We start from the raw sequence: 26,578 nt of genomic DNA, 5'->3' as shown, positions 1-26,578 counted from the left end.
AGAAGGGAGCCCAGGGCTCAAGGATCTTGAGCTTAGGGCACTCTCCCGGGACAAGTGTGAACTCTTGAATACATATCAAGTTACTGAAAATGAAACCCTTTAAACACCTGAAGATTTTAAACTCAATAACTGAAGAGGGGTGAAGATTTTGACAACTGTTTTTTAGTGTAGATCAGGGGTCAGATCAGATTGTAGTGCAGATCAGGGTTGCTACCTGACTGCAAGAACGTAAAATAACTCTATTTGTTGATAGATTGTGTGGCTTGATTCATATGCAAATAAGTATCTGCATCTGAAAAGGTGTGAACCAAATGGCCTACAGGAACTCAAGAGTTGTGACCCAACCAAAGCAGTTGGTTAATCTCCGGGGGGTTACATCCTTTGTTCTAAAGTAGCCTCTCACAGACAGTACTTTGGGTTAAGTTACTTGAAGACCGACAAGTTAACGTCACTGCTGAGGAACTGCACTATTCGTTGTCTTCAATAAAGTCTTTTCCCCGTAAGAACTTTGGTCAGCTTACTTATTTTATGCATCTACACATTGGGGAGCCACCCAAGAACTGTTTAGCCAAATACAGCAAAATCTAACAATGTGTTTCAACTTGAACCGATAACTATATTTGTGCACATTGCACACTTGGTCAGAACTGAAAAGAAAATTAGAAGAATAGGGAGGAGAAAATGTTTGGGGAGATGCAGGGAACACTGTCCTACACCCCTAGATTGTGTTTCTGATCATTCACGTTGTTTGATTGTCACTCGCATGAACAAACAGCCATTTGCCGTCAATTTGGGGCTTTTGTCTGCAATTTCACAAAACCTGCTGTCGAATAAAAGTCCAGCTAAACTCGTGCGGTGTGATTTGGTGTCAGATTATGAGATTTTTACTTGATCAAATCTTGAAGTGTTGTGGGTAACAAATGAAGACTTTAGTTCCAAAACACTGCACATTTATTGTGATTGGCTGATTTAAGAAAAGAAACAAGTTTTCTTCATGAAGACGATTAAACTTTCTGTAGACAACTGGTTGCCTTTAAAGATACGCTCATGTGAAAACTCCCACATTACTACAAATAAATCAGTGTATGGGAAACCCAGTGTCACTATTGTGAATGAGAACATGAGTAATTTGTTAGCTTACATGCTAATTCCAGTACTCAACAGACTACTGAAGCACTTCAGCTATCTGTTCATTCAAATGATTATTTATGTACAATACATATTGTACTGCTCATGTGCACTAATATATTATATTGTGTGCTGTCTGAAAGTGGTGTGTGTAGGTTATAGTTTTAGGTTTTGTAAGAATGGGTTTTAAACCACAGCGGTTCGAACTGTAGTTCTGCCAAATGACTAAAAAGTTATCAGTATTGATGGTAAAAAACTGAACATTTCTAGTCAAATCATTCTTCTGCAATCCTATACCAAAAATGGAAATAAGGGCAGTATTAATAGCTATAAATGTAGGAGAGTGTTGATATTATGTGCGGCGCTTCCGGTGTGCGACCTGCTTAACTCTGCTATGATGATCGCGTCAGCCCCAACTTTAGACACACCCTCTGTCAAGCCCTCTGACGCTGAAGCCCTGTGTGAATGGGGCGTTAAAGAGCGCAAATAGTTCAGCAGCACTGAGTAGGATAATCAGGAGATGTATTGGGCCTGCTTAATATTTGCTCTTTCTCTGAGAAATATGCTTTATTATTTAAGTTCACTATCTGTTAATGACGCACAGAAATTGGCAAATCACAGGCAATTTCAGCAGGGAAGTTCGTGCAAAGTGCAACATACAAAATTCAAACGTGTGCGCAAAGCACTTTGTTGCTGTTTGAGTAAAAATATCAATATTTTGATACATATCCACACATAATCTTGCTTTGGCTTTGCTCTCTTTAAACAAGCTCTTGTTCCCGGTACGTTAGCACAATGTCCCCAGAAAGTTCCCTAAACAGTCTCCAAATGTCTGCATTAATATGCTTAAAGACAGATAATCAGACCAAAGAATTTACATTTTCCATTGTTTATTGTTCAGAAAAAGCAAATAGTATGAATCATAAATGATACATTTTAGAAATAGTTTTCATCTACATGAAATGGAAAGACTTTAAACAACAAAATACAAAACTGAATTGCAAATCTTTAAATTACATTAACAATATGATGCACAACTGGACAATTAGAATAATTTGCAGAACTATATGACATTTTAAACAACAAAAATACTAAATGTATTTGCAAATGTTGTATGATTCATAACTAATAAATTATTACAATAATTAGCACCTGGAAAACAATATTTATAAAAAAGACATTTTAAACAAAATTAATTAGCAAGTGTTTAAAATGTAATAAATTACAACATGATCCATATCTGGTAAATTATTAAAATAATCGGCATTTGCAGATAAATAAATATTTTTAACAAAATCAATTTATGCATGTTTCAAGTGATAAATATTTATATAAGTATGATCCATCACCAGTAAATTACATTTAAAAATATGCATTTGCAGAACAACATATTTCTAAATATAATAACAAATGTTTCAAATATAGTGAATCACACTAATAATATATCCCATCACTGGTAAATTATTCAAATAATTTGCAGAAAAAAAATACATATAAATAAGAAATTTTAAACAACAAAATTGATTAGCAAATATTTTAAATGTAATTAATTATATAAATTTTAATGTAATAAAAGAGTTGGAGAAACCTTCTAAAAGTAAAAAAAACAATTGTGGAAAACATGTCACCACTTGATGTCGTGAAATGTTTATTAAATCTAATATTGGACATTTATCTGCATTATTTACAATGTTTATAATTGTGTGGGGCTAACTTCAAAACCCACTAAAAATAGCTTCCTCAGTCACCTGTTCCAAGTAGTTAGAAAACTTTTGGCTTAGGTTTAATGTATGACAATTGTTATAAGGCAATAATAAAAAACAAAATGGTTGATAATAGTGAGAGAACATGTCTATTAGGATGTTACAAAGCTCACAAAGCATTAAACAAACCTGTCCAGTAGAGGTCGCTAACGGACTGCTAATCACATTTGCCTTTCAAAGATGTGCACGTGAGAGAACAATGCAGTCTGAGTGAAGCAACGGGCAGTGAAGTTGTGTGTTGCTAATTATCGTTGTTTGGTGGATTTGTGGGTGTTATAAATAAATCAAATTTCTATTCACCGGTGTGGAATATAAGCAACTGAAGTTAACTAAACCAGACTCATGCATTCTAACCAATGCATCACTGTGATCATCACCCTTAAACTGGCAACTTGGTTGAATACTTCAACACTCAGATTTCTTGTTAGTTTTTTTCCATTTTAAACAGCAGAACGAAACTCAAACAAGTTTGGAACAAGTGAAGGATGAGTAAATGGAATTTTCAGTTTTTGGTGAACTGCCTTTATTGCCGTGCATATAGCCCATCGATCTGAGACCACCTCATTCAGGCGATCTCAGACCGATTGATTTGGCGTGGATCCCACACGATTGCGGGATTCACATATGGCAGACAAACCACGCTTACTGGGCAAACACGACACAATTGACAAACAGTCGCAGCCAAATTAAACTTAAGTGACAAGGCAGCTCTGGCCCGATTGGGTCAGTAACCATTCTCTATACTGTCCCGAGCGTCTCGCACGCTGGCCCTGGGTCATCGGGCAGTCTCTATTGTCGAGCCCTGCATGTTAAGGGACAGATCAAAATATGATCTGATTCATTTTACATTTAATGTGCATCAAAATTACAGTGATTGTAGCCAATGTTTCCAGTGTCTTTTCAGCTTTTGATGAGAGATTTAAGACTTAATGAAAACTAATGTTGTTTTTTATTTCAGACCTAATTGAAGACAATAAGGGGAGTAAAGAGGAGGAACATCATGTCAAAATTGAGGAAAAAACTCTTTTACAGACTGATGGTATTTTGAAAAGGAGAGACAAGAATCGTTTCACCTGCACTCAGTGTGAAAGGAGTTTTGTAAGAAAAGAAACTCTTAAAATTCACATGAAGATCCACACTGGAGAGAAAGCATTCACATGCACTCAGTGTGGGAAGAGTTTCAACAAATCATCAAACCTTAATAAACACATGAGGATCCACACTGGAGAGAAACCATTCACTTGCACTCAGTGTGGGAGGGGTTTTAACTGCTCCTCACACCTTAATAAACACATGAGGATCCACACTGGAGAGGAACCATTCACTTGCACTCAGTGTGGAAAGAGTTTTGGAAGAAAATGCAGTCTTAAGATTCACATGAGGATCCACACTGGAGAGAAACCATTTGCATGCACTCAGTGTGGGAGGAGTTTTAACTGCTCTTCACACCTTAATAAACACATGAAGATCCACACTGGAGAGAAACCTTTCACATGCACTCAGTGTGGGAAGAGTTTCTGCCAATCATCACACCTTAATCTACACATGAGGATCCACACTGGAGAGGAACCTTTCACTTGCACTCAGTGTGGGAAGAGTTTCAACAAACCATCAAACCTTAATAAACACATGAGGATCCACACTGGAGAGAAACCATTCACTTGCACTCAGTGTGGGAAGAGTTTCAACAAATCATCAAACCTTAATAAACACATGAGGATCCACACTGGAGAGAAACCATTCACTTGCACTCAGTGTGGAAAGAGTTTTGGAAGAAAATGCAGTCTTAAGATTCACATGAGGATCCACACTGGAGAGAAACCATTTGCATGCACTCAGTGTGGGAGGAGTTTTAACTGCTCTTCACACCTTAATAAACACATGAAGATCCACACTGGAGAGAAACCTTTCACATGCACTCAGTGTGGGAAGAGTTTCTGCCAATCATCACACCTTAATCTACACATGAGGATCCACACTGGAGAGGAACCTTTCACTTGCACTCAGTGTGGGAAGAGTTTCAACAAACCATCAAACCTTAATAAACACATGAGGATCCACACTGGAGAGAAACCATTCACTTGCACTCAGTGTGGAAAGAGTTTTGGAAGAAAATGCAGTCTTAAGATTCACATGAGGATCCACACTGGAGAGAAACCATTCACATGCATTCAGTGTGGGAGGAGTTTTAACTGCTCCTCACACCTTATTAAACACATGAGGATCCACACTGGAGAGGAACCATTCACTTGCACTCAATGTGGAAAGAGTTTTGGAAGAAAATGCAGTCTTAAGATTCACATGAGGATCCACACTGGAGAGAAACCATTCACATGCATTCAGTGTGGGAGGAGTTTTAACTGCTCCTCACACCTTAATAAACACATGAGGATCCACACTGGAGAGAAACCATTTGCATGCACTCAGTGTGGGAAGAGTTTCAGCCAATCATCATCCCTTAATAAACACATGAGGATCCACAGTGGAGAAAAACCATTCACTTGCACTTAAGTCACACTGGACTTTCTCACCATAGACTTACATTCATGCGCGCGCAAATGCATCCGACCGGAAACGCAAGTTTGTGCGTCAAGTTTTGCAGTTCACTGCCTTACAAAGTTCAAGCTTGGTGAACTCTAACCTGCGAAATCGCATCACTTGACTGTGTGAGACTAATCGAAGATCAAAACATGACCTCTCTGGACTGAAATGTAAAATATGGACCAATCGCTCATTTTTTTTAATGTCTAATCATCTTGTTTAATCCCGCCCCTTTTCACAGTGTCGTACAATAGAATTTTGCACAGAAGAGGATTCACACTGGAGAGAAAACCGTACAGATCTGATAAGTGTCTACAGAGTTTCGCTCATTCGGCGCAGCTTAAGAAACACATGGACAAAAAGTTGCACACATGACATGAATGCAGCAAAACATTTTCTCATGTGCACAGGATGTTTCATGTCTGAATAATGTTTGAAAAAGGCTTAGTGATGGTATACGATTTTCCAAAACTCCTACACTGCAGTAGGTGGGGTTGTAAATGTGTTGCGCTCCTCGCATTTACTGTAAACGCAATAATGGCGGCTGAGAGAAAAACATAAACATCTGCGGCTTAAAATCTCTTTGCAAATGATTGTACAGGTGCGGATACATCTGTACTCTACTCTCCAGTGTATTCATGTAGCTAGTGTTGTTTTGGATGATGTTCTCTGTCTGACTCCCTGAATGAGAAACAAATCACTGGGAAGACACCGCACATCAAAGAAGGTGGAGCTCCAGGATGGTTAGTTTGCAGTATACCAGGGCCTCAAGTTTAGAAAGCCCATTCAATTGTCCTGTGTTGCATCTTTTATTAGTGAAGTTTCTTTACTTTTGGGTTCAAGATTCTTTTTAGTTTACTACATATACTTTTTTTAGTAGAATACAAACTTGATGAATATTTTATGATTTAAGCAGAGCGATGGGTATTAAGTTTTACAATATTAATACACTGTGATGATCCCAAGACTCCAGATTGGAGTATGTGGTAAATCTTGATTGGATGCCTGCATTACTTATCAATGGGTATATAAAAGTTGTTGTGCTAGCTACCCCAGGACGCTGTGGCTACTCGGGAGTCCTCATGTCTGTATCCGAGATCTCGTCCTTTCAGTCATGACCATAGGTGTAAGTAGGAACCCCTCATTGAGAGGTAAATTGAGAACATTGTCTTTCGTCTCAGCTCCTTCACCACAACAGACAATCACATCAACTGCATTACTGCTGTCGCTGCACTGATCCATCTTTAAATCTCACATTCCATTCCTCATGTAAAAAAAAAACACAGATACTTAAACTCCATTTGGGGTAAGGACTCTCCTCCAAACTGCAGATGGCCACCTTTTTTCAGTCAAGCACCATTGTTTCTGATTTAGAGGTGCTGTTTCTTTTCCTGCCATGTCACACTCAGCAGCAGACTGTCCCACTGCATGCTGAAGGTCCATGTCCTATAAAGCCAAAAGAACAACTTTATCTGCAAATGGCAGAGACAGTCCTAGCCTGCACCTAAAATTCTGTCAGTAAAACTGTTATATTTTTTTGATCAGCCTCAAAAATAAAACATTTACTAAATAAAATGAATAAATGGATGGATGGATAGACAATGTAGTGGTGGAAGGGGAAGTAGGATGGCTTGTTCAACCATAAACCAAGATGGAGCTCTCTCAGGAGGGATGGACCAGTGCACAAGATGTCTCAGACTGAAGGTGTAATGATGAAATAAGTGCTCAGGAAGCCACAACCCTTTTTTATCAACTGGCTGTTGCAATGTATTCCTATGCAACCAAGGGTGCTTATTGTTCCAGTAAAATTAATTGACTAAATTATAAAACTGGTTTAAATATTGTAAATAAATATTTACAGGGATATACTGAAGTAGAGAAGTAACTTTAGGAAGGCAGTTCATTTTGAGTATGATAGTTTGCTATTTTGAGTATCTCAGACCAGTAGTTCCCCTTCGGATGGGGAACTCCAATGCTATGTAGAAACTTCCACTATGGGGATTTCGTCAGAAACCAATCATCTGAAAGAGTATAAAAACGGGCCAATGAAATGCCAATGAGTTGGCAGCGTCAGCATGCACAGCTGGCATCAATGACAATCAGTCATGCTATAAAGACGCAGCCAGTGCCATGATCGACATCCTTTCGCTTTCAGAGCCTTTCACGAAGCTTCTGAGAGAGTCTTTGAGGGTATCTCCAACCTGTGACTACAGAGAGAGATCGAGAAGCAGCTTCTCCCGGTCCAGAGCGCGTATACGCAGTGGCAGATGGTCGAGCTGGGTTTTTCTCCCTTGCCTGGCGTTCTTTGGGTCCGGTCCTCCAAGAGCGGTTTGTATATAGGAAAAAAGCTTTCCTAAAAGAGCAACACGGTCGTGCAGCACGTCTTTTTTCAAGACGTCACTCTGACCGTGCGTTTCTGGATGCGGTGGTTTCCTATCCCCGAATGATGGGCAAGAGCACAGCGTTTCATGTCTGGAGGTCCAGCATGTTAATGCGGTGCTCGCGGGCAGTACATGCCATCACTGATGTCATGTCTGTTGGACAGTTAAGATCGCGGCTCGCTCTTGCAAAAGAGCCACCCACCCCAGTTGTCACCCGCACTGCGGTTGGCACTCGGGCAGATCCGAGGGTTTCAGTGGGAGTAAATCCGCCGCCCTTGGGCTACGGACCTTTCGCTCCTCCACTCGCTCCATCCAAGCTTCAGGTCAAGAGAAGCGCTCCGTCCTTGGATGGTCGCTCTCTCACATGATGACACCGGGGGTCAGATGTCCATCGCTGCATCGGAGGATGGGCTGTCATTGTCTGATGAGGATGCAAGCCCGCTTGCTCCCTCCCTCCGGGGTGGAGAGCGCGGCGTTGGCATCTAAAAAGCAGACACGATGGCCGTGCTTTCTCAGGCTGCTTCGGCCATGGGTCTGGTGATGGTTTATCCCCCAGCCCCGCGGCCGGGCCGACTAGATGGGTCTTATCCGGAGGATATAAGGAGGCAAGACCTTCAAAGCCTCCCGTCCCCTTCTTCCCGGAAGTGCACAGTAAACTCACACAGTCTTGAGGGCACTTTTTTTCTACCCGATCTGCGTGCGCTTCCATCCTCACCATCCTTGGAGGGTGGGCTGTCAAGGTCTGATGAGGATTCGAACCCGCTCGCTCCCTCCGGGATGATGAGCGTGGCGTCGAATCTAGAAGCAGACTTTGTGGCTGTGCTTCCCCAGGCTGCTTTGGCCGTGGCTCTGGAGATGGTTTATCCCCCAGCCCCGCGGCTGGACTGAATAGAGGGGTGTGATGTGGAGGAAGAAGGCAAGACCTTCTAAGCCTCCCCATCCCCTTCTTCCTGGATGGGCACAGTAGGCTCACGCAGTGTGCTGCGTGCGCCTTCGCCCTCACCATGCATGCTATGGCCACCTACCAGCGCTACCAAGTGCAGGCGCTGGCCAGGTTGCGCGAGGATGGTTCCGACCCAGGACTGAGCATGAGCCCCGCACCGCAACCGACTATGCTCTTAAAAAAAAAAAAAAAAAAAGTCGGCTGTGTGTGCCCTGGGAAGGGCGATGATCATATCCGTGATCCAGGAACGCCACCTCAGGCTAAACCTGGTAATGTGCGTGATGTTGACAAAGTTCGCTTTCTTAACTCAACCCTATTCCCAGGCTGGCCTGTTCAGCGAATCCGTCGGTGAATTCGCCCAGGAATTCACGCCGGTGCTAGAGCAGTCGGAAGCGATGGGCGATGTTTCTATCGGCGGGATTGTATGACCACTCCCCCCCCGCCGAGCCATCCACATCCACTGCTTTTTCGCCGAGGACGCCCGCCTGCAGCTTTGCTCCGCTGCACCCACCTGCGCCTCCGGCCACGCGGCTGTGCCGAGCATCACGCAGGCAACCAGCGTCCCCTGCCCAGGGCGCCGCTAAGTTTGGTAAACAGACTGCGAAGCGTCCCTGAGACGGGCCATCTGGGGAGGAGGGAATTTGCTCTTTCCCCGCTGGAGGGCGGGGCACTTTATTTAACGGCGTAAAAAAAAAAAAAAAAAAAAACGCCATCAAATCCTCAGTGAAAGAGCATTTTTCCCCTTCTCCGGATGTGACAGCCCGAACACTGCCAGTCTGGGACGCTATGCCTTCCAGCTCGCAGGATCGGTGCGTTTCGCCAATGGCTCATGGAGCACGAGAGAACGGTCTCCTTTCTCTCCCACTCCCAGCCCCTCCTCTGGAGTTTGGGTGTGAGAACATCTCGTCTCCTGCTCTCCCGTTGGACCCCAGCGCTCCCCAGGGGAGCCCACTCACTCCACGCTGCCCCGCCGCTGGCACGTCAGCGATCGTGCGGGTGGGACCACGTGCGGGGGCTCTGCCTGCCTGGTTAGCGCGGGCCAGCCCATCGCAATGGCTCATCCATACAATCAGACTCGGCTATGCGATTCAGTTCGCGAAACGGCCTCCCAGGTTCACAGGCGTGCATTTCACCAGGGTCAGCCCTGCATCTGCCCCTGTCTTGTTAGAGGAGATTGCTGTCCTCCTGGCGAAGGATGCAATCGAGCCGGTCCCTCCAGCCGAGACGGAGCGCAGGTTTTACAGCCCGTACTTCATCGTGCCCCAAAAGAGCGGTGGGCTATGGGCAATCCTAGATCTGCATGTTTTGAACCACTGCCTTCACAGGCTGCGCTTCAGAATGCTTACGCAGATGCGCATCACCCGATGCGTTCGTCCTCCGGATTGGTTTGCAGCAATAGACCTGAAGGATGCGTATTCTATGTCTCCATACTTCCACGCCACAAAACTGTGGTTTGCGTTCGAAGGTCGAGCATGGTACAGGTCCTCCCTTTCGGGCTTTTCTCTGTCTCCGTGGGTTTTCACCAAGCTCGCGGAGGGTGCCCCAACGCCCCTTCGGCTCGTGGGCATCCGCATGCTCAATTATCTCGATGACTGGCTGATTTTTAGCCCACTCTCAGGAGCAATTGATTATGCACAGAGACAAGGTGCTCCGGCACCTCCGCCCGTTGGGGTTTCAGGTCAACCGAGAAAAAAACAAGCTTGCCCCCGTGCAGAGCATCTCCTTTCTCGGGTTGGAGCTGGACTCGTTCACCATGAAGGCGCGCCTCTCACAAGAACGCACCGAGCTAATGCTGAACTGTCTGTGAGAGTTCGACAGAAAAAAGGTGGTCCCCCTGAAATCATTTCAGAGGCTCCTGGGGCATATGGCATCCGCAGCCTCGCCGCTCGGATTGCTCCATATGAGACCACTACAGCATTGGCTTCACGATTGGGTCCCCAGACGCGCATGGCACGCGGGCACACACCGAGTGACTGTCATTGCGCTGTGTCGCCGCACCCTCACCCCTTGGAGGGACCCCTATTTCCTACGGGCCAGTGTGCCCCTAGGTCAGGCGTCCAGGCATGCTGTCGTTTTGGCAGATGCCTCCAGTACGGGTTGGGGGGCCGTGTGTAGCGGGCATGCAGCTGCGGACCTGTGGAGGGGAACCCAGCTGCATTGGCATATCAACTTCCTAGAGCTGTTGGCAGTGTTTCTCGGTCTGCGCCGCTTTTTACCGGTGCTGAGGGGGCAACACGTGCTGGTCAAGACGGACAGCACGGCTGCGGTAGCGTATGCCATCCGTATGGGGGGTATACGCTCCCGTTGCATGTCTCAGCTCGCTTGCCGTCTGCTCCTCTGGAGTCATACGCGGCTGAAGTCGCTGCTTGCTATTCACACCCCGGATGGGCTCAACCGTGAGGCCAACGGGCTCTCACGGCAGCTCCTTCCCCGGGAGAATGGCGACTCCACCCCGAGTCTCGGGGCATGCGTAAGTATGCGTTTCCCCCAGTGAGCCTACTCGCGCAGTTTCTGTGCAAGGTCAGGGAGGATGAGGAGCAGGTCTTGCTAGTTGCGCCCCCTGGCCCAACCGGACCTGGATATCGGAACTCTCCTCCTCGCGACGCCCCCTGGCCCCCTGGCTGGTCCCTTTGAGAGAGGACCTACTCTCTAAGAGAGAGGGCACCATCTGGCATCCTCGCTCAGTTCTGTGGAACCTCCACATGTGGTCCATAGACGCGACGAGGAAGACTTAGGTAACCTACTGTTGGCGGTGGTTAATACCATCACTCAGGCTAGTGCACCCTCTACGAGGCATGTCTACGCTCTGAAGTGGAGTCTATTCACTGAGTGGTGCGCTTCTCGCCGAGAAGACCCCCGATCTTGCCAGATCAGTGTTGTGCTTTCTTTCCTTCAGGACAGGTGGATCGAAGGCTGTCGCCCTCCACACTGAGAGTTTACGTGGCCACCATCTCCGCTCATCATGATGCGTGGATGGCGGCATCGTGGGGAGGCATAACCTCATCATCCGGTTCCTCAGAGGTGCGAGGCGGATGTTTCCACCCCGCCCCCCTCTTATGCCCTCTTGGGATCTTGCGGTAGTGCTAAGAGCCTACGTGGGGATCCCTTCGAACCACTCGACTCAGTATGCTTGAGATTTCTGCCCTTGAAGACAGCTCTGCTGGTTGCATTGGCATCGATTAAGAGGGTTGGGGACCTGGAGGCATTTTCGGTGCCTAGAATTTGGGTCCGCCTACTCTCACGTTGTCCTGAGACCCCGGCCCGGCTATGTGCCCAAGGTTCCTACCACGCCGTTTAAGGATCAGGTAGTGAGCCTGCAAGCGCTGCCCGCGGAGGAGGCAGACCCAGCCCTTTCATTGTTGTGTCCTGATCGCGCTTTGCGAATATATGTGGACCACACTCAGAGCTTTAGATCCTCTGACCAGCTCTTTGTCTGTTACAGTGGTCGGCAGATGGGAAATGCCGTATCTAAACAGAGGTTGGCCCACTGGATAGTGGATGCCATCTCCCTCGCTTTTCGAGCCAGGGTGAGCCGTGTCCCCCGGGGGTGAGAGTGCACTCCACTCGGAGCATCGCATCCTCCTGGGCGTTAGCACGTGGCACCTCTCTGACGGACATTTGTAGAGCTGCGGGTTGGGTGACACCCTATACATTTGCAGTGTTTACATTCTGTGAGTGGAGCCGGTTTCTTCAGGGGTATTAGGTAACTCTTGGTGATAGAGGAAACGATTCGGTGGAGGTGTCGAAACACGCTTGCTGCGCCATTCTCCCTAACCCAGAGATACGTGCGCTTTTTCAGCTTTGTCAGTTTAGTTCCCCATTTTTTGGCGAACCCTGCAGAGTTCCTCCGAGGCCCCCAGCACCTGACTCAGTGGAGGAGTCAGGTGTTGGCCGTTACGTTGTTGGCATGCCCGCTGGTCAGCCCACGTTCTGGGTATAGGTGCCTGCTATGTGTGATCCCCGCTGGCGATCCCATACGTTCACTCAGCCACGATATAGTCCCCCCTTCTAGGCAGGCTCGTGTCTTCCCTCCCCGCTAACCATACTTATGCAAGGACTCCCCATCTCTGGGCTAGTCCATAGGTTGTCACCAGGTCTCCCCTCTGGGAAACAGGTGAGCTCCGCAGCGTCCTCCCTATCGGGACTGAACGCTTTCCCAACGTACTGTCGTATTAAAACCTATTTTACTGGGTTATTGCGACTCCCGGAAAAATATAACTGTTCCTGAACAGGTAAGTAAGGGCCAGGGGACACGTTGGAAGACTGTGTCTCGGGGCATTGTAGGTGCGCTCGCTCTACTGCGTGGCACACCCTTCGCCAGGGACGCGGTAAGGTTCTTTGGTTGTGTTGTTTTCCATAGATTTCCCCATAGTGGAAGTTTCCACATAGCATTGGAGTTCCCCATCCGAAGGGGAACGTTATGGTTACTAAAGTAACACTTCGTTCCCCAAGGGGGGGAACGGAAATGCTATGTTCCTTCGCCACTACGATTGTCCCTTAGCTGTTGAGCGTGAAAGTCTCTTCAGCTAGAAAAGGATGTCAAGCATGGCACTGGCTGCGTCTTTATAGCATGACTGATTGTCATTGATGCCAGCTGTGCACGCTGACGCTGCCAACTCATTGGCATTTCATTGGCCCGTTTTTATACTCTTTCAGATGATTGGTTTCTGACGAAATCCCCATAGTGGAAGTTTCCACATAGCATTTCCGTTCCCCCCCTCAGGGAACGAAGGGTTACTTTAGTAACCGTAACATTCTCAATCCTGGTGCTTGTGCAAAATGAGTTGACAACCGTCCCAAATTAATTTGAGCTCTTAAGACTAGATCTTAGAATCACACCTGAGAAACCACAAAAGCAGAGATTTGGCTTATCTTTAACTGCTTAAGATCAGTTTGCACCAGGGGTGCATTTCCCAAACCACGATGTAACTCACGGCTGAACTATCATAGTACGATGCATCGTTTGGGAAAAAAACGATGTAGTGACGAGTGTTTTCAAAACGCAGTTTCTCTGTCGCAGATCCATCGCTTGAACCATTTTAGTTATAATGTAAAAAGGCCATAATGACGCTCTAAACAGGGCGGAGGAACTACTTCTTTACAGAAGAACTCCATCATTTCTTTGTGCAAAATATATTGTTTTTCACAAACACGCATTTAAAAAAAATCCAATATTAGTTTTGCTAAAAACATGCACTCGCTTTCCATATTAACCGAATTATATGTAAATGCCACATATTGAGCCTATGTTTCCTTTACAAATATTATTGAGAATGACATACCCTATTCTAAATCAAATCACTTACAAAAGCTAACAGGTATTCTAATATCATATATAAATCATATTAGTAATGAGGCTATTTATTTTAAAAGGAAATTTAATATTTATTATATATTAGGAAATGAAAAAAATCCCCAATTTAAAAATAATATTAATAATAATGATGATCATGAGGATGATGATAATTATTACTATTTTTATTATTATGTATTAGAAAAAAAAATAATATTAATGATATTAATGATGATGATTATTATTATTAAGTAGGATATTGTTTATTTATTTTTTTAAAAAGTCTACTTTCACAATTTGACACTTGTAATACTACAGCAGAAATGTGCTAACCAGCAGGCCCATGTCATACACAGTACAGATACTTAATAAATAACCCATTATAAATTAAAATAATTAACGTATGCTTTTTGTTTGCACAAGCTTTGGAGACGTAAATTCCGCTTTTAAATAGTAGGTCACCTGTAGCTTTCGCTTGAGGCTGGGTTCAAAATGACATCAATGTTTTCAAAGTGCACTGCGAAGGCAGCACAATTGTAAACATGAAGATAGCTAAAACTGAACTGTAAAAATAGTCTGAAAGCAAATTACACCTAAGAATGATGACTTAAATGCTTTTTTACTTTCAACAATTCCAACTTTGAATGTTAGTATGTTCTAAATCACATGTGTCAATTACAAGGCCTGCGAGCCAAATGCGGCCCTTCAAAACATTTAATCAGGCCCGACAACAAGTTTTGGTAATGAAGTTCAAGTGGTCTGCGCTTGCTTTAAATATTGTTTCAAATAATGTTTCAATCTATTCATCTTGTTAGTAAAAAAATCATAAATTAATATTTATTATTTATAAGAAATGAAAAAATCATACTTTAATAATAATATGATGATGATGATGATATTAATAATAATAATAATAATTATTATTATTATTATTAATATTATTATTATTATTATTACTATTATTAAGTAGGTTTTTTTAAAGTCTACTTTTACAATTTAACACATGTAAACCACAGCAGAAAGTTCTAACCGGCAGGCCCATGTCATATACAGTACAGGTAATAAATAACCCACTATAAATTAAAAGAATTAACATATGCTTTTTGTTTTCACAAGCTTTGGAGATGTAACATAAATTCCCTTTTTCAATAATAGGTCACCTATAGCTTTCGCCATGAGGCGGTGTTCAAAATGACATCAAAGTTTTTAAAGTGCACTGCGAAGGGAACACAATTGTAAACATGAAGATCGCTAAAACTGAATTGTAAAAATAGTTTGAAAGCAAATTACACCTAGAGATGATCTTTAATGCTTTTTTATTTTCAATAATTCCAACTTTGAATGTTAGAATGTTCTAAATGAATAGAGCATAGGGGGGATAAGTGGCAACAGCACACAGCCAGGAACTCTTCTGCGGGAGTCAGCGGGACTTGCGTGCGTGTGCTCATCATTTGAAATAAATAACGGACACAAAGCAACGGGCGGAACGGTAATCTGAAGGTAAGTACGTTATATTCGACGTTTCACGTGTTTCATTTGTCGTTTTACTTATAATTTATGTTAAATGGAACTTTAGAAGTGTAACGTTTTACATTATTATTATTTTTAATGAACACTTAATCACTTTTTACGTTTTTATGTCGCCCTGTATAGTGACGAGGTCATTGACAGCAGCTAATCTATGTAGGTAAATAATAGCTGTTTTGGTTATTTATTTGGCGATTTCAACAAAATTACTTCATTTTATGTCTTCATTGCTTTTTAACCTGTGTAAAAATATAAGAATATCTGTAAAATCGACTTGGAATTAGCATAAAAAGATGCTCCTGCCCCGGCTATCGTTAAAGGGTAACGTTATGAGAAACGATTCGCAAATAGCATTAACGGTACTTCGAGCTAACATTTTTAAACTTGTAATAATGCTAACAAAGTAAATCGCTGTCGGTTAATGGTTTTGTTGCTCTGTTTCTACATTTAGTGATGAACTCCTCGCCAGAGACGCTCCACAGCCTTGATTGGGGAAGCTTTGCCATTTCGTAAGTTGTCCACCCGATCTGTCGCTAGTCAAGCTAATTATTTGTGGTTTCGTTCTTTTCCTGATTTCCTTTGTTCACAAACCATGCTTGTCTGTTTTTTTTTCTGATTGTTGTGCTAGGTTCCGGTGTACGTTTTTTTTATTTTCCTGTTTATTAAAATTCATTTTGTCTACATCCTTCCCTTTCGATTCACGTTACTGCAGTTTACTCATAAAAGATAAAAAATGTTTGTAAACGCATTCATTAAAAAAATTATATCATTAAGCTTTTAATAACTTCACAAGGAAATGAACTCCAAACAAGATCATTGAATTTCTCACAAAATACCATGTAACTTAATATTCTGAGTGAGGAGTCAAAATTGTGGCTATTTTATGGTACAAATACTGTGGATTAAACATATAATTTACATTGGAATTGTACTTTGTAATAGTAGATACCAGGTGAGATGTCATGCTGAGTTATTTTTTTTATAACTTTTTAATGGCAGTTTCGCTGGAATCTTCAATTGAAAACATCAAGATCATTAACCTGTGTCAGCCTGGACAGACTTCTGTTTCAGTTCTGACTGCACCACACTAATCTCTCTGCTTATGTGGATCACTGACTACTATGTTCTCTGAAGGTATTCATTCATTCATTCATTCATTCATTCATTTTCTTTTCGGCTTAGTCCCTTTATTAATCTGGGGTCACCACAGCGGAATGAACCTTTTTATGCAGCAGATGCCCTTCCAGCCTCAACCCATCTCTGGGAAACATCCACACACACTCATTCACTACAGACAATTTTAGCCTACCCAATTCACCTGTACCGCATGTCTTTGGACAGTGGGGGAACCCAGAGCACCTGGAGGAAACCCATGTAAACACAGGGAGAACATGCACAGAGACGCCAACTGACCCAGCCAAGGCTCGAACCAGCGACATTCTTGCTGTGAGGTGACAGCACTACCTACTGCGCCACTGTGTCGCAGACTCTGAAAGTATTACTGTAGTAAAACAACAGCACCCCTGACTGAAGTTTTTGTTAGTGACCAGTATATTTGAAGTCTGAGAAAGTTTGTTTTTAGGAGTTGGAAATCTTTTTTCTTCTCTCTCTCAAACACACCAAACTTGTGCTTACAGTACAGTGTATTTACAATCTTTTAGCCATTTTTTTATGGCTGTATTAAATACATTTTTATTAAAAAAATCTAAAATAATTGTCACAAAACAATGCACATTTGAATTTTAATGAGAATGAAAATTACTCAACAGGGCTCATCACTTAAGATTTTTTCTAATGGCATGGTGTGGCCAGCGGAAAAGATTTTTACTTGTCCTGCCAACTTTTTCTCTGGCCCACCAAAAAAATATAAAAGATAATTTTAAGCCACTTATTAAGATACGTTTTTAGCCACACGTTTAAAATTATGTGTCAAAAGAAGACAAATGTATAGTAGTCGTCCATATATTTACTCTTTTTATTGAGTAATATAACTTTATTTAACAATTCATATTTTAATAAAGGTTGAAGGTTCCAGATTACCAGTTAACTATTCATAAATTGAGAGTCTTATTAAATTATACTTAAACCGTAATAGTAAAAACAGGGTTATTGAACAGTACTTATTTTAATTTTTACCTTCACAAATTGTCAGTAGCCAGCACATGCTCTATTAGTGAGATTGTTAGTTGTAGAAATTAAAACCATCATGTTTTTAGCATTCTGGTAGGAGCTTGGTGAAATTATCTTTAATTAGATATTAATAATCTGTTATTGACTTATTAAAGTGAATGCTTGCAAAAAGATTAAATATTTTTATCAGCAGAACTTTGGGTGCAATCACGTGAGTCTGGTGACATAAAATTAAGATGGAGAGCAGGATGTAAAAAAAATGAATGGGAGACATAAAGGAAAGTCTGTATTTTTTTAATTGATACTATAATACAAAGGAGAAATAAATAGAAATATTATGAAGAGGACAGTTTTCTACTGAACTGAAATAAACCTGCCATTGACGTAACTACTGTAAGATACTCACATGAAAAAACTATTGTAAAAACATGTTTTTGAACCATACTATTGTTAATTGCTTGAATTAAAATGTTGTGTGTATATATATATATATATATATATATATATATATATATATATTTTTTTTTTTTTTTTTTTTTTTTTTACGGGAATAATGTTATCTTTCAGACATCATCATCATCCTCATCATGATTATCATTAGTATTATTAATATTATGATTAAATTAGGATTTTTTTCATTTCCTAATATATAATAAATTAATTTTATAATAAATAGCCTCATTATAAATATGATTTATATATGATAGAATACGTGTTAGCTTTTGTAAGTGATTTGTTTTAGAATAGGATATGTCATATTCTCAATAATATTAGTAAAGGAAACATAGGCTCTATATGTGGCATTAACATATATTTCAGTTAATATGGAAAGCGAGTGCATATTTTTAGCAAAACTAATATTGGATTTTATTTTAAATGCGTGTGCGTGTAAAACAATATTATTTGCACAAATAAATGATGGGGTTCTCTAAAAAAGTAGTTTCTCCACTCCGTTTAGAACATCATTATGGGCCTTTTACGTTATAACTAACGTGGTTCAAGCGATGGATCTGTGACAGAGAAACTGCGTTTTGGGAAACATTCGTCATAGTTCTTTCCCCAAACAATACATTGTATGATAGTTCAGCGGTGAGTTACGTCGTTGTTTGAGAAACGCACCCCTGGTGTGTTATGAATTGCTTGTTTTAAATGACAGCGATGCTACATTTAGTTTTTATTGTACAATATACATTATAACCCAGTACACAGTAAACTAATATTTTTTGAATGGGTTGCCTATTGGCGGCTTAACCGTTAAGCTTAAATAGGCTGAGCATATTTTTTGTTAATATTAAAACACATTAATACAAACTAGCCACCCTTTGATTTTTTTCGTTTCCGTGTATTTTTTATCAAAAGAAAAATGCAATGAATTGTTTATTTTGGTTTTCATTTTATTAGGATTAATATAATTATTAGGCGACACAACTTCTACATAACACTGGCTCTTGCGTTTTACAGATAGAAAGACGTTTTTGGCTCAAAGACATTTATGCCTGTTAATTTCAGTGCTCTATTTCAACAGATTTCGCAAAGGCTTCAGCTATTCTGTCAGCTGGTACCAGCCTCAGTTTTGCGACTGTGTGGCGTCTGTATCAAGTGTCTGGATGACAGCGAAAGAGAGCGAGATGAGATCAGACCTCAGATTTGATGTGTGGCCTCACGTCACAGTTTCTTTACTGCATATTTGGAATATTGGCTCATCTAAATTAACATTTTTTATTCGATTAAAAGCCGAAATATTGCTAGAGACAAAGCAACTTTCTGTTCAGTGATAACATACGCGCACACACAGGATACAAAAGAAGCTGAACTTCGGAAAAAGTGATCACTGCCGCGATGGTTGCTTTGTTTGTCTGCAGTTGGCTTATTAATGGCGCGGCATTGCTAAATCACTCGTTTTAATAATAAATAAGATTATTTAATAAATAGTTATAAATAAGATTAATAATAAATAAGAATATTTATTATTAAACATTGTAAGATGATGGTCGCGTGATTTTTAAAATGAGAGTATGCGTTGCGGATTTATGGCTATTAATCTTAACCCGCGACCCACCCATAGTTAAACATCAAGTAGGTGCGTTAAAGGTGCATGTATAAATTAGTCGTGTTGCCTTCAGATGCTGCCACCTTTGTCAGGCAAAGTTTGCAGATTGCCTCATTAAAGTTTTCAGGTTCTCTTTTTGCATTTGGTTTGAACCCAAAATATTGCCAAACAGGCGCTTTCGCATTCCGTTTTGACACTAAATCGTCCGCCAATCTCTTTTTGTAAATTTGACTCCTCTCTTCTCCTCACGTGATAAATGAAATATGATGCATTAGCTATGTTCAGATTATAATTATAGTGCAGGCTCTCGTCTTAAGTAAATTATTTAGAATTATATTTTGCATTTAATTTAAAAAATAATTAATTTTAAAAAATACTTTAAAAAAAAACAAGTGTGGGGACGGTGTCACGGTTGAAAAGTGATGCCACCGGTGTTGCGTCTTAAAACCGGTAACACCGTATAGCGTGCTAAGCCTAATTCAGCCTAGCTACATGTGGGAGGTGGATCCGCCAACACAACCGCAAATCCACTTACTCACTCACTATACCTATTTCATTTATGACTGCAAACTTGACATCATCTTTTTAACGCAAAAGGCATTTAAGTGTCCTAACTTGACTGCTGCTGCATAATGATTCTTTACACAACTGTAAAAAAAAAAAGCTTTAGCGATGTCAAAATGAAGGCAAACATTCATTTTGTAAATTTTAGCTTAATTTAAATAATACTAATAATAATTATGAATATAATAAATTAAAATATTAATTACAGTGTAGACTACTTTGGACTGTGCAGTGAACTAAACATTTTAATAAGGTTACAAATCCCATAACTGAAAAACTAATGTGAAAATGACAGGCAGTTTCGTATTTCCTCTTATTAATTTAATTTAGAGTTGTATTTAAAGAATTAGTTAACCAAAACATGTAATGAATTAAGCTGCTTGTCTCATGTCATTCCTTAATCCAGTTTTCTCCTGTGTGAGTTGTGCGCCTCCGCTGCCGTGTGCGCGTTTTAAAGGCTATCTACGGGCGCACCTGACCAGGGGTGCGTTTCCCGAACAACGACGTAACTCACGGCTGAACTATCATGGTACGATGCATCGTTTGGGAAAAGAACGACGTAGTGACGAGTGTTTCCCCAAACCAGGGCTGGATTAAGAACACATTGGGCCCTGGGGCTATACCAAATCCAAGGGCCCCCCTTTTAATTTTTTTAACCTCACAATAAATATATATATATATATATATATATATACATATATATATATATATATATATATATATATATATATATATATATATATATATACATATATATATATATATATATATATATATATATATATATATATACATATATATATATATATATATATATATATATATATATATATATATATATACACACACACACATTTTTAATTGTTATTATATTATTATTGTTATTATTATTAATAATTTATTATCTAATTTTACACCGTTTAATTTACATTTGATTGTTATATATTTTTTCTATTTTATTGAAATAGGCTTGCTATACAAAAGTAATTATATGAACTTTAAAATTCAAACAACCAGCAAAAAAAAAACAAAAAAAAACATTTGCAATACTTCCTAAATTAGTGCTTTATAATAAAATACTTGAAATTGGGGTTTACCTTTAAAAAGTTTCTTTAGAAGTTTAGCTGACCATATATCCCTAATGATATATCTTTAATATCCATGCTTCAAATATCCAAAATAGCTTATTGTGGTCTTCTGAATTACAGAAGGCTAGCATCCTTATTTTATTTATTTATATATATTTTTGCATCAGATAAATTGTCTAATGAAAGTCAGCGCCAATATTTAATTGCTCCATATACTGTCGTTTTCATAAAAGGGGAAAAGTAAACATTCATAAAAAGGTTTGGTACGAAATTGTACGATTTTAAAAAGGAGGCGTGGCACCTAACCCCACCCCTAAACCCAACCGTCATTGGGAGATGAGCAAATCGTACTAAAATGTACGAATTAGATCGTACGAGTTCATACGAATTAGCCACTAAATCAAAAAGTTACGAATTGCCGTGAGATTGTGTTGCTCTAAACGGGGCAGAGGAACTACTTCTTTACAGAAGAACCCCATCATTTCTTTGTGCAAATTATATTGTTTTACACAAACACGCATTTAAATAAAATCCAATATTATTTTTGGTTAAAACATGCACTCGTTTTCTATATTTACTGAAATATATGTAAATGGCACATATAGAGACTGCGTTTTCTTTACAAATATTATTGAGAATGACATATCCTATTCTAAAACAAATCACTTACAAAAGCTAACACCTATTCTAATATCATATATAAATCATATGAATAAATAAATACTAGGCGATTTATTATAAAATGAAATTTAATATTTATTATATATTAGGAAATGAAAAATCTTGCGACCTTAGTTGGCTAACGATGGTTTTGGGAAACGCACCCTAGATCTCTGCACTGTAGGCCTAGCTTTAATCTCACAATTGTCATAATTTAATTATTTTATATTCTATTGAATTCTATTTCATATCATAAAATATCTAAATATGTGTTCTGAAGGTTGGAATGACTAGAGTGTTAGTAATTAATGATTAAAAAGAATTTTCAGTTTTAAGTAAACAAACAGTAAACAAACAAATTCTTTCTGAGGCCCCCCTTTGCCCCCCGTAGCGCCGGGCCTGATACTCGGGCTATATGCCTAAATCGAAAAAGCACTAAATAATTTATAGATTTATAAATTACACTGATTAATAACTATATATTACATTAAACTACTAAATTAGGCTATCTTATTTTTTATTAACACAAAAGTGATCAATGCCGCGCCACTGACAAGCCAACAGCAGAGAAACAAATCAACCTCCGCGGCACCCGCAGTGATCGGCTGTTCTTTTTGCACTTAATTATTATGCGTTTAATGAAAAAAAAGAATCAATAACAAATAGGCTTACAAGAGTGTCCTGTGCGTGTGAAAACATTAAGTGAACATGCAGTGTTTGTGGAAAACATCTTTGCGAGGGAACTTTGCTGAGGTAACACAAAAAACAAATATATTTTCCTTCCACCCAGTTTTTTCTCACACCCATTTTTATGAAGGCAAAATGGCTAATTAGATGATTACAACAGGGAGTCAGCTGATTGACTGTTTACACCAGTTAATAAGATGTTTTATTGATCGGATTGCATGTCATTTATAGACAAAATTATAATGCATAGGATCAGGAAATTGCACGTGAAAAAAGATCATGCAAAATGTTTTTATAGAATAAATGTATACATTTAAATTATTATAATTTATATTTAAAATGTACTATTATTTTTAGAGCGTATTAACACGAATGGCAGGTGTTCTTGATCGAAAATCAGCAAAACTGTTGAATGCTGAGCTTGTGTCAGGCTGATGGTACGGAGTGACTTTTTTGAGCATGTTGTTGAGTGATGCTTGGCTATCCAGCTGACAATTGGCAACTATGTAACATCAAAATTAGAAATGCATGTTACTTTGTATAACCGTATCCATGTACTGTATGATGTGAGTCAAGTTACCAGCGTGAAAAACAGGTAGTAATAGAAACGTTTTATTACGTGTTTGAGGCCATACTATTTACTTTGACTACAAAAGTGCACTCAGTAGGCTACTTCAACTTTTACCAGAGTCGTTTTAAGCATCAGTATCACTTCATCTTGAGTAGGATGTGTGTACTTTCGCCATCTCTGTCCACTTCTTAAAAATAAATAATACATTAAAAAGTATGGTTAAATCAACTGTAATGTGTCCTTATACCAAAACGTGTGTATCATGCAGTCAAAATAGCATTTATTATTGTAATGTCACGTTAATTTAAAAACAAGACTTTCTTTAAATAACACATCAGAAAACAGATGTAAGGTGTGATGTGACCGTAAGGATGCGCACTATATCAACTAAAACAGATTTTTTCTTTGTTATTGCAGTTGCAGCCAAAATGTGCGACACAACAGCCACATCATTTACAGGGCCGTGAGAGACCACCTGTACGGTCTGGCGGTGGCAGACGCAGAGCTGAAAACACTAATCTGATGCTTTTTGTTGTTGTTGTTGTTGTTGTGTTAATGTTAATTTGACCAATGCATGTTTTGTCATTACTTTTGTCTGCTGTACTATTTTGAGAGCAAACATTAGCCTAATGAATAATATTTTTTAACAAAATGTTTAATTTATGAATTATGTAAAAATGTTCTAAAACGTTTATAAAGGTCTTTCCAAGAACCAAATTTCGACTTAAAATTGACGTATTTTCGACGACATGAAAAAGACGTCTTTTCATCTTTCACTTTTCCACCTGTTTTCCACGTTGTTTGGACGTCTTACAATTACGTCTTTTCGACGACATGAAAAAGACGTCTTTTCACCTTTCACTTTTCCACCTGTTTTCCACGTTGTTTGGACGTCTGACAATGTCGTCTTTTCAACGTCTTTTCGACGACTTTTTGCTGGGTGGGTAAGTCTCCCATTTTCTTCCCCTTCTTAAGGTTATTGCTTTTCTTGTTCTCCTACTGTTTGTAATGCGTCCTTGAACACTGGTGCTATATGAAATAAATTAAAACAAATAATAATAAAAAATGTTTAACTGAGCTGACGATATTTGACCTACAGTATTCTCATAGAAGATATCTGCTATTACAGTGATAGTGTTGGCTTAGTACTTTCCATTTGCATATGACACATTGATCACAATTCCCTTTTTTTCATCAAATTCTTTATGGATTTAAACTTGTTTCTAGTAGTTGTTACTAGTTCTCACAGATAGTATCTGAGTTAGAATTACATCATTATTATAATAACTAATTGCCAGGGCTATTGTGTTTAAACAGGGTTTCCGCAGGGTCTTAAAATGTCTTAAATTCCAAAATCTAAATTTTAGGCCTTAAAGTCCTAAATTTACTGAAATATTGTGTTGTAGGTCTTAAATCTTTTTTCAAACAAGTCTTTATTTTCCTTTGTTCATGTTCTGCTACCCAATCTAGCCAAAACCCATACAATCACCAACAATCCATCTCAATAAAACTTTCAACTTTTTTATTAAAAAAGGTCATTTTAACTCTATTATAATGGTTTAATTATTCTCCTTACAATAACATTTGTTTAAACATGCTCCATGTATTTACTGCTGAGGACATCGACCTGACAGATTGTTGGACATAATTTAGTTTATTATAGTTATTAAATCTTTTAAAACATTTGTTCATTTGTTTATAATTATTATAAAGAAAGATTATGGATACAGGTGTATGGATACAAGTAAAGCTAGCTTGTTTTTACACTATTTGAAATCTTTTGCTAAGAAATATCTAAAATATAGTTTTTTTTAAATTAATTTATTATTATTTATTATTGTATTAATAAATGTTTTAAATTATAATATTTAAAAATCTTTTCCATCTGGCCATTTTAAAAATGCCTAAGCCTTTAGCCTTTATGAATCTAAAATTTCAGTCATAATGGTCTTAATGTCTTAAAAAGTCTTACATTTAATTTGGTAATACCTGCAGTAACCCTGGTTTAAAGCATGTCCAAAAACGTGGATGCCCCCAATTTTAAATGTGCTGAATGAAATGGACACTTGTAGGGATGGTATACAGTTTTAACCCAAAGAATGACCAGTCTGTCAGATGAAGAAAAGCCTGAGTCAGAGATTTAAATAAATAAATAAAGTTTACTGAAGATAGTTTGCAGTTTCATCAGCAGAAGCCAGTTTCAACACTTGCAATGAGTTCCTCGGCCGCTCTGCTTACAATCACAAATTAACAGAGATGTATCGTAACGAAGTAGAACTACTTCACTACTGTACTTAAGTACTAAAAGGCAGTATCTGTACTTTACTGGAGTATTGTTTTTTTCTCCTACTTCCACTTTTACTTAAGTAAATATTTTCGATGAGTTTAATACTTTTACTCCGATAGATTTTTTATGAGCTGCATCGTTACTCGTTACTAGAGGTGTCAAAATGGTCGATATCGGTTCAGTAATAGATCATAATGGGTTATTACGTACTGACGTCATTTATCTCCTATGTGCGGTGTCGCAATACTATGGCGAAGGACGGAGGCGCGAGGGCGAGTGAAGGCGGCACAGCACACGAGCTGCTATTTCACTACTACAGAGAAATGTTGTGAGACTCCATCTCTGCCTCTCTCACTTTGGACATTTGACCCGCTGGCCTGTTTGTGAGGTAACTTTTCATCTCCTCTTGGCTGTTAAAGCGATACTTGTGGATCCAGACCTGGGCGTGTATGAGGTGCACGTTTTCTCCACTGTGTCTATTATAGATTACCTGTGATAACCGCGTATTATACATACATAGACTGTAACCGCGGCTGTTCTTCCCGCCATCAGTGAACAACGCTTTCATTTCTAAAGCAATAGCAGCCCTTTCTGTTGAGAAGGTGAGGACAATAACCAATCAAAGGGGTGTAAGACCTCGCCTGTCAGCGTTTAAAAAGCAGGCAGGAGAATATTTACATGAGTTTATTTGCTATAAATGCTCATGCTGTCTTCTGTGCGTGAGTTTTATTTGATACATTCAGAAAGAGTGTTTTCTTTGAGCGGGTCAAATTAAGGGTACAGTTCATATATCTTACTGCTGTATTAAAGGACACAATTTTATTACAAGTAACCATTTAACTGTCACACCAAGAAAAAAAACAATAGAATTTTTTTATTTATTGCATTTCTTAACTCCTAATGTCGCTAGTTAACACAATCAATACATTTTCCCCCAACACATCCCATAATTTCTAAAATATCAG

General features: G+C 39.6%; 1 pseudogene; it reads left to right on the top strand.

Annotated features, from left to right (window-relative positions):
• LOC130222059 (oocyte zinc finger protein XlCOF6-like) overlaps window positions 1-26,578 on the top strand; it is a 167,618-nt pseudogene that overhangs the window by 6,000 nt on the left and 135,040 nt on the right.

The sequence above is a fragment of the Danio aesculapii genome, chromosome 4 (genome assembly GCF_903798145.1).
Source record: "Danio aesculapii chromosome 4, fDanAes4.1, whole genome shotgun sequence".
In the NCBI taxonomy this organism is placed as follows: domain Eukaryota; kingdom Metazoa; phylum Chordata; class Actinopteri; order Cypriniformes; family Danionidae; genus Danio; species Danio aesculapii.
The sequence above is the reverse complement of the archived record's forward strand: the minus strand, read 5'-3'. Positions and strand labels throughout refer to the sequence as shown.